This window comes from Erpetoichthys calabaricus, chromosome 17, assembly GCF_900747795.2.
Source record: "Erpetoichthys calabaricus chromosome 17, fErpCal1.3, whole genome shotgun sequence".
Taxonomy (NCBI): domain Eukaryota; kingdom Metazoa; phylum Chordata; class Cladistia; order Polypteriformes; family Polypteridae; genus Erpetoichthys; species Erpetoichthys calabaricus.
The window spans coordinates 100,724,422-100,732,826 of record NC_041410.2 but is presented as its reverse complement, the minus strand read 5'-3'; positions in this window follow the sequence as shown (position 1 = coordinate 100,732,826).

Here is an 8,405-nt window from a genome sequence, read left to right as displayed (position 1 = left end):
TGCCAATTTCCCAGGTCACAGTTTGGCCCAAAGTGCCCCGGGTATTCTAGGTTGCCAGCCCCACAGAGTGCCCAGCAGGGTCCCAGTGGTTTAACATAGGCAAAGAGAGAAGAGGTGGAGATGAGGAGAGGAATGAGCTTCTCTCTTGGACACACCCGATGTTGAGATGCCACTGGATCACACTGGCACCCTGGAGTCCCCACAGCAGGAGCCCAGTGTGTCTTGCTGACCTCTGTTTGGCCCCTTGTACTGCCACTCCAATCCTTGTCCCTTTACTAGCTGGCAGCAGCAGTGTCCCTAAAGTGGGATCTGTGAGGTGTCAGACAGGAGGGTGAGACCCAGTGTGGCACTTAGGGGATGGGCACAGCTGGCTACTCAGTATTTTTTGCACTGAGCTGCTCCACGGAGGAATGGCTGGCAAACCCGAGGCACACGATGAGGTGCAGCCCCCCTAGCCAGCAGGGGGCAGTAGAGGGCAGCAGGCTCACCGGTGACTGCCTTGTTCCCAGTAACTCTTCTAAAGCAGCTCTCTGCATCCCAAACCAAACTGGAGGCCCATGCTAAAGCAATAAGTTCACGTCCATGCGATGAACATGCAGCTCGTTGTCTGGAAGAGGAAGATGGGCGACCGCACAAGCTGACGTGCCGATATGCAAACTAGCCGACGAGCTTTGCCAGGAGCTATGGAAAGCATCCAATAAAGATGAGCTTTCGATGGCCTCGCGTTTCATTCTTTGCTGACCTTGCGGCGGGGTGGGACCATCACATCATGGCATGTGCCAGGGGCCGTCACTCGAAGAATGGCTGTCCCCAGTAATGGTGAGACCAAGAAAACTGGTACTGAACTGTAGCCTGCCATGGTGATCCGAAAAAGGTTTGTTGGGGTTTGGGTGGCCATGGTGGGGAGTAACATGCTGGGATAAAAAGTGCCACCTGCCCATTGTCGCACTGCATGACGGGCACTCATACATTTTAACTTGGGTGCCATTGAAGGGAGTGGTATTCCCTCACAAAGGGAGGCTTGGCAACCTCCATGATGGGGCAACACTGGCCTAGTCGGGGAAATGAGGGTCTACATGTGGCCTGTCACGCATTCAGCTTCGTAGGTCTTTGAGCAGACCACCTTCCGTCGTCTGTGGCTCACCTGTCCTGCTCCATTAGCCCCGAGTGGCTCCTCACAATGCCTACTGGCTGGCGCTGCTCATTCCAAATGGAGGGCGTCCTCCTTCATGGAGTCCTGGAAGTGACTGCTAAGGGCGATCGAGCAGAGTGTGATGTCGAGGCCCTCCACAGAATGGGCTCCTGTGCCACTCTAAGCAGAGGCGAGGCGCGTGACAGCAGACTCACCCTAGCCTGGCAGATGAGACCCAACTTGCCCTGGGTGTGCCAGTCATGTTTATCTTTCAGTGCCTCTTCATTGTACCGTCCCTGTCCCCAAATCACACAGCACCAAACACCCCCACTCCTTAGTCTCCAGCAAGCCAGGGCAAGTTGGAGGTGCGAGGAACGCCACATAGCTCAGGTGTCCATCAGCTCCGCTGACAGCCATGAAGGCTTTTGCCAATGAAGATGTGCCCTCTGGTGCCCCCTGCTGCTCTCTCTATAATTCTTGGCCTCAGAGGTAAGATGGAGGGCACATTACACCTCATGCCTCACCCTCCTGTCCATCTGCTCCTCGTATCTCCGCACACATTTTTGGGGTTTGGCAACGCGATGGCACCCCAAACTTATCAGTGTCCATCCATCCACAGCCTCACCTCAAGCAGAGGGGCCTCATCATGCCTGTCAGGTGGGCACATGATGAGTCTCCATTGTGGGTGACCTCAACACTGTGGCAGGGATACTGCCCTGTCCAACAAGCTCATCTGGTGCCCCCCACCACACCATGTTCCTCAGAGACAGACAGCCAACTCACTTCTTATCTTTGACCTCCGAGCAGCTTTGGTGGGCCGGTCAGGACTTCTCACCGCTCAGCCTTGTTCCGAAACCTGTGAAAATGAAGGCAGTTGATCATATCTGTCCATTGAAGCTGCCTTTCTTCAAAGTGTCTGTGCCCGAGTTTGGCATCCTGTCTGGGCCTGGCATTTGCTTTCCACCCTGACATCATTTGATGTGATGAACCTACAGAGCGGATGTGGTGGCAGCCCTGCTCTCTGTCGCCTCCAGTGGGCAACAGGAGAACTGCACCTATGCTTTGTGTGTGCTGCTCTGGGAGTGGGTAGCGCTGGCATACTCTGCTTTTCCCAGTAACTTTACTGTGCCCTGCACATGCCAGTGTCAAATGCCATTCTTTTGCTTCCTTCTCTTTCAAGCCTCATGATGCCTGAATGCCACTCCACACTGGAAGAAGGTGCCCACATTAGGGGTCATGACTGCCTTCCAAAACTACAGTCCACCAATCACCACCAATTATACCAATGAGGTGACGCTCCTCAAAGCGCCGTCTTTTGAATGACATTACACCAATTACTCTGCCCGTGCCATGCCCTTAGGAGAAGGACAGATGTGCAAGCTGTACCCGGATTGCCAGCAGGCCAGCTGTTGAACCCCTGACACCAAATGCTTGATTTTAGGTGACCACGAGCACACATTTTAATTACAGAGCTTTACTGGAAATGGACACAATGCCCAGATTCATATCATTACAAGTTCCAGGGAGTACCAGATCCCCAGGTGCCATCATAATGGCCCAGACAGGCCAGTCTGTGTTTGTGGACCAGTGACCTAAAGGGACCCAACTTCAGGTGCTGAAGTAGCCAAGACAAGCCGCAGACAGTTGAGACGTGTACCCACTTTGAAGATGTGGCTGTGGCATCAGGGCAGACGCCAGTCTTTTACTCAGTGTCATGGTGCCATCTGCTGGCTGCTTAATCAAACATGAATATCCAGAACCTCTCGATATGTCGAGGACCCGTCTGCCAGCACAGTGAGCAGTGACCACTCATAGACGGCAAAGCAAACCACGAATGAACGCCTCGATCTGGACTGGAGGTTTAGGGGGCACCCACGTCTTTAAATGCCGGAATCCACTGACTTGACTTCTCTCCTGTCTCCTTGTCTTTCATCCTTGGAGAAGGAAGGGCGACTCTTCCTGCAAGGGGACGGCGGAGGAAGTGGAGGAAGGTGGGCTTGATGTGACACCATCTCACCAGCAGGTGGCCGCAAAAGCGCACGAATGCGCATTGTGCCGCGCTTGGAGACGGGGAGGTGGACAGTGCGCCTGCGCAAATCAGTGCGCTAAGCGAAGAAACGGAAAGGCAAAAGTCGATAGTCGACATTTAGCAGTGGTGGCGGCTGACAATAGCTGGTCGATATGAAAGTCACGTAGAAGCCAACACCACCCACGAGCGAAGTAGCGGAAGTGTGCTGAAGACCCCCAATGCATTTCAATTCGCGTCTTTTTACTGATCATAAAAAAGCAAGTTTACGGGGGTATTGGAGGGCTTTGGCTACGCGGATATTAACTGGGCTGCCCTGGCACTAGAGCAGGAGTTGTTAGACGGAATCAGCAACTGTTTGTGACACACCGACCTTTTGGGGGATCGTCTGTCTGGATGTTGTAATAATCAGGATGGAATTGAGGGCACAGTGGTGATTGGGCCACTAGGATCACGTGACCATAATAGAAACCAATTCTCAGTCTTTGGAAGGGCGCCGATGCAAAGACTAAAACTGGTAAGTTTAACTTTGGTAGGGCAGATCTTCAGCAGATGCGGTAAAGTCCAAGGAGGGTGGACTGGGACAGTCGAGGGGCAGGGGAACAGCTGTAAAAACAAGTAACATTAACAGTGGCACCCGGGACATACGTGGAATTCATAGGAAATTTAGGAACAAAAAAAGAAAACGGCTTCTGAACTCTGTCTGGCAGTTGATGGTAATTCCGGTGGACTTTCGATTGTCAGGCCTCCCATTGTGCATTCAAACCTCATCCATGTAATTCTTTACATTTTTTGACATTGCATTTAATAGTTCAAGTCCCTCTGTGATGATTCACCACATTCTCGAAAATCTGCCAGTCCAGCCATCTTGGAGTCATCTACAATCTTAACCAACTTATTATTTATTTTACTATCCGAATCGTTGCTATATATTATAAATAGCAGCAGCCAGCACTGACCCCTGCAGTTCTGATGAGGTTCCTCGCACCATCACCCTCTGCTTCCGGTGTCTGAGCCAATTCTGCACCCACACCCTGAACTGGCATTTCTTTTAGTTTGACGCCCAGCCTCTCATGTGGCACCTCATCAAAGGCTTTCTGAAAGTCCAGATACATCATCTCATCTCCTCCTCGCTGCTCGGATCCTTTTGTTTCCTTCTCATGGAATTCCAGCCTGTTAGTCAAACACGACCTCCCTCCTCTGACCCTACGCTGACTGTCCTGTCCTTGCCATGTGCTGCTCAATCATATCCTTAATAATTCCTTAAATGAATTTTCCTCTGCTGCACGTTAAGCTTACTGGCCTGTGGTTGCTTTGATCTGCCCGCTCACCCTTTTTCTATAACGGGATAATATTTTCCATTTTCCAGTCGTTCGGAATTTCATCAGTGCGCATGCGTCAAGGGTTTCTATCTGCACTCGCTAACCTCCTTAAGAACTCGAGGGCAGATATAATAATAATAATAATAATAATAATAATAATAATAATAATAATAATAATAATAATAATAATTCTTTACATTTATATAGCGCTTTTCTCACTACTCAAAGCGCTCATATGATCTGGTCCTGATGACTTGTTTGATTTCAGCCTATTTAACGTGATCAGCTCTTTTATGTCTACAATTTCCAGCCGATTTGCAGAGCCGGTACTGTGGAAGGTCACCCCGACCTGGTTGGGTTCGAGTAGACGGCCACCATCTCACTTGACACCCGCTGGCATGAGCAGTGGGAGTTCTCGCAGGCAGAAGACTGGACAAGAGTTGTGTCCATTTGAATAACTGGCTTTCAACCGCTTCACGTTAATATCATAAAGCGACCCAAAAGCTCGCTCGCACCCGACACCATGTCCATGAAACCGAATTTAAGATCGGAAATGTTCTTATTGTAAATTAACACACACACAAAAATGAAAAAAACCCGACGAGTAAATAAGGCAAAGAGAGCCCAGTGAGCTCGCTGGAGTCATTCATGCACAGGACGAAGGTGAGCGCGACGAGCGCAGTGCAATTTAGTAACCGGTGCCGAGCTCGCCTCGGCCATCTTCGGTAATCTCCGTCCATTGCCTCGCAGCCTTCGGTGTCGCGCATGACTCATCCACCTCACTACGTCTTAACACGGCCTGGAAAGTTTGGCCTCCTCTCCTCGTCATTTTTCGCAAATGTCCGTGAATCTCCGCACACCTTTCAATAATTCCCGGGCGTGTACGGAGAATGACGACGCTTCCAGTGCCCCTGATAAGGAGACCCCCACCCAGACGCTGTGACCCACCTGGCACACATTCGGGCCCTCTGACAATGGCAGCCGCTTTCCAGTGAGGTTACTGAATTCCTGAATTTGTGGAGATGGCGCTTCCAGTGCTTATTTAAGATGTTGGCGACAGTGACCAACCCCCCCCCCCCCTATCATTAATTAGCTGAGATACTGCCCCCTGCAGTCGATTAAATGCTAAAACGTCCATGACGGAGCCGCTCAACTCCTAAGATGCTGGTGACGGCGCCCCCTGCTGTCGCTCCACTTTGTCGATGTAAGGTCACCTCCTGCTGTCACCTCAGGTATTCTCGCACGGCTGACCTCCTTGCCTGGTGTTTCATCATCAGCCTCAGATAAGACCCTGTAACCACAGCCCACCCCCCAAACCTTTCGCACGTTGATGTCCTTGGCGCCTAACCCTTCGCTTGACCCCCAACCTGTTGTCACCCGTTGGCCTGTGGGTTTGGGTCTCCACTTCCATCTTTTTCATGTCTTTTCCTTTTTTCTGACATCACCAACAACGTTTATATATACAGTGTACTGTATCCAGAAAGTATTCCCAGCGCTTCATCACTGTTTCCACATTTTGTTATGTTACAGCCTTATTCCAAAATGGATTAAATTCATTTTTTCCTCAGAATTCTGCACACAACACCCCATAATGACAACGTGAAAAAAGTTTACTTGAGGTTTTTGCAAATTTATTAAAAATAAAAAAACTGAGAAATCCCATGTCCATAAGTATTCACAGCCTTTGCTCAATACTTTGTCGATGCCCCTTTGGCAGCAATTCCAGCCTCAAGTCTTTTTGAATATGATGCCACAAGCTTGGCACACCTATCCTTGGCCAGTTTGGCCCATTCCTCTTTGCAGCACCTCTCAAGCTCCATCAGGTTGGATGGGAAGCGTCGGTGCACAGCCATTTTAAGATCTCTCTAGAGATGTTCAATCGGATTCAAGTCTGGGCTCTGGCTGGGCCACTCAAGGACATTCACAGAGTTGTCCTGAAGCCACTCCTTTGATATCTTGGCTGTGTGCTTAGGGTTGTTGTCCTGCTGAAAGATGAACCATCGCCCCAGTCTGAGGTCAAGAGCGCTCTGGAGCAGGTTTTCATCCAGGATGTCTCTGTACATTGCTGCAGTCATCTTTCCCTTTATCCTGACTAGTCTCCCAGTTCCCCACAGCATGATGCTGCCACCACCATGCTTCACTGTAGGGATGGTATTGGCCTGGTGATGAGCGGTGCCTGGTTTCCTCCAAACGTGACGCCTGGCATTCACACCAAAGAGTTCAATCTTTGTCTCATCAGACCAGAGAATTTTCTTTCTCATGTTCTGAGAGTCCTTCAGGTGCCTTTTGGCAAACTCCAGACGAGCTGCCATGTGCCATTTACTAAGGAGTGGCTTCCGTCTGGCCACTCTACCATACAGGCCTGATTGGTGGATTGCTGCAGAGATGGTTGTCCTTCTGGAAGGTTCTCCTCTCTCCATAGAGGACATCTGGAGCTCTGACAGAGTGACCATCGGGTTCTTGGTCACCTCCCTGACTAAGGCCCTTCTCCCCTGATCACTCAGTTTAGATGGCCAGCCAGCTCTAGGAAGAGTCCTGGTGGTTTCGAACTTCTTCCACTTATGGATGATGGAGGCCACTGTGCTCATTGGGACCTTCAAAGCAGCAGAAATTTTTCTGTAACCTTCCCCAGATTTGTGCCTCGAGACGATCCTGTCTCGGAGGTCTACAGACAATTCCTTTGACTTCATGCTTGGTTTGTGCTCTGACATGAACTGTCAACAGTGGGACCTTCTATAGACAGGTGTGTGCCTTTCCAAATCAGGTCCAGTCAACTGAATTTACCACAGGTGGACTCCAATGAAGCTGCAGAAACATCTCAAGGATGATCAGGGGAAACAGGAGGCACCTGAGCTCAATTTGGAGCTTCATGGCAAAGGCTGTGAATACTTATGGACATGGGATTTCTCAGTTTTTTTTATTTTTAATAAATTTGCAAAAACCTCAAGTAAACTTTTTTCACTTTGTCATTATGGGGTGTTGTGTGTAGAATTCTGAGGAAAAAATGAATTGAATCCATTTTGGAATAAGGCTGTGACATAACAAAATGTGGACAAAGTGATGAAGCGCTGGGAATACTTTCTGGATGCACTGTATGGTGCCTTGCAGCTGGACGTCTAAGTCAAGGGGCCTTATAAATGGAAATAAACACAATAATCAAAGGAATGAATGATAGTAAGATGTGTCACTGTCCTGCCGGACTAACCGCAGCTTGACGACCAGCTTAACACGGCATCTTCATCATCTTCAGCCTTGCAGTGCTTCAGCTTTCGGGGTTTGGGCAAATCTTAGCCTGAAGTGCAGAAGGCACAGGTGCAGCCAGTGCCAAGGAAACCCAGCAATCTGACTCCTTGAATTGTGCTGCCTTGGGAGTCGTACTCAAGAGCGCCACCACCAGGCAAGGGGCCCCCAACAAATTCTCCTGGGGCCTTATGCCCCTTTCCGTCTGGAGTTGGTCTTTGACTTTGTTTTCCTCTCTTATTGCCGTGGCGTCCCACTACTGCCGCTACCATTAAGCACTCACTTGGTGAAACTGTGGCACGCACAAACCGTAGGTATGGTCAGGCCACTAGGGGGCACAGTACCAACTCTAACACAAGAAGAGATGAACAGCAGCGCCCCTGAGTTAATCTGCACACTGGCCATGCCACTACTCAGAGTTAGCCACTAGAGTGCAGCTGGTGCCCAGGGTCAGACTGGCATCATCCCCAAGAAGGGCACCTGAGGGCCTAGCCATTCAGCATGTAAACTGTGTGCCAGCTCACCAGCATCACTGGACCGACACTGGGTGAAGGCCCCCTCGACAGTCGTTCCAGAGAGTGACTCCACTGTTGTGCCAGTGACGCCATAACGCCCTGGTGCCATCCTTTTCGAGCACACCAGTACAATAGTTGAAAACACACACGGGTGAAAATGTTTGTTTTTT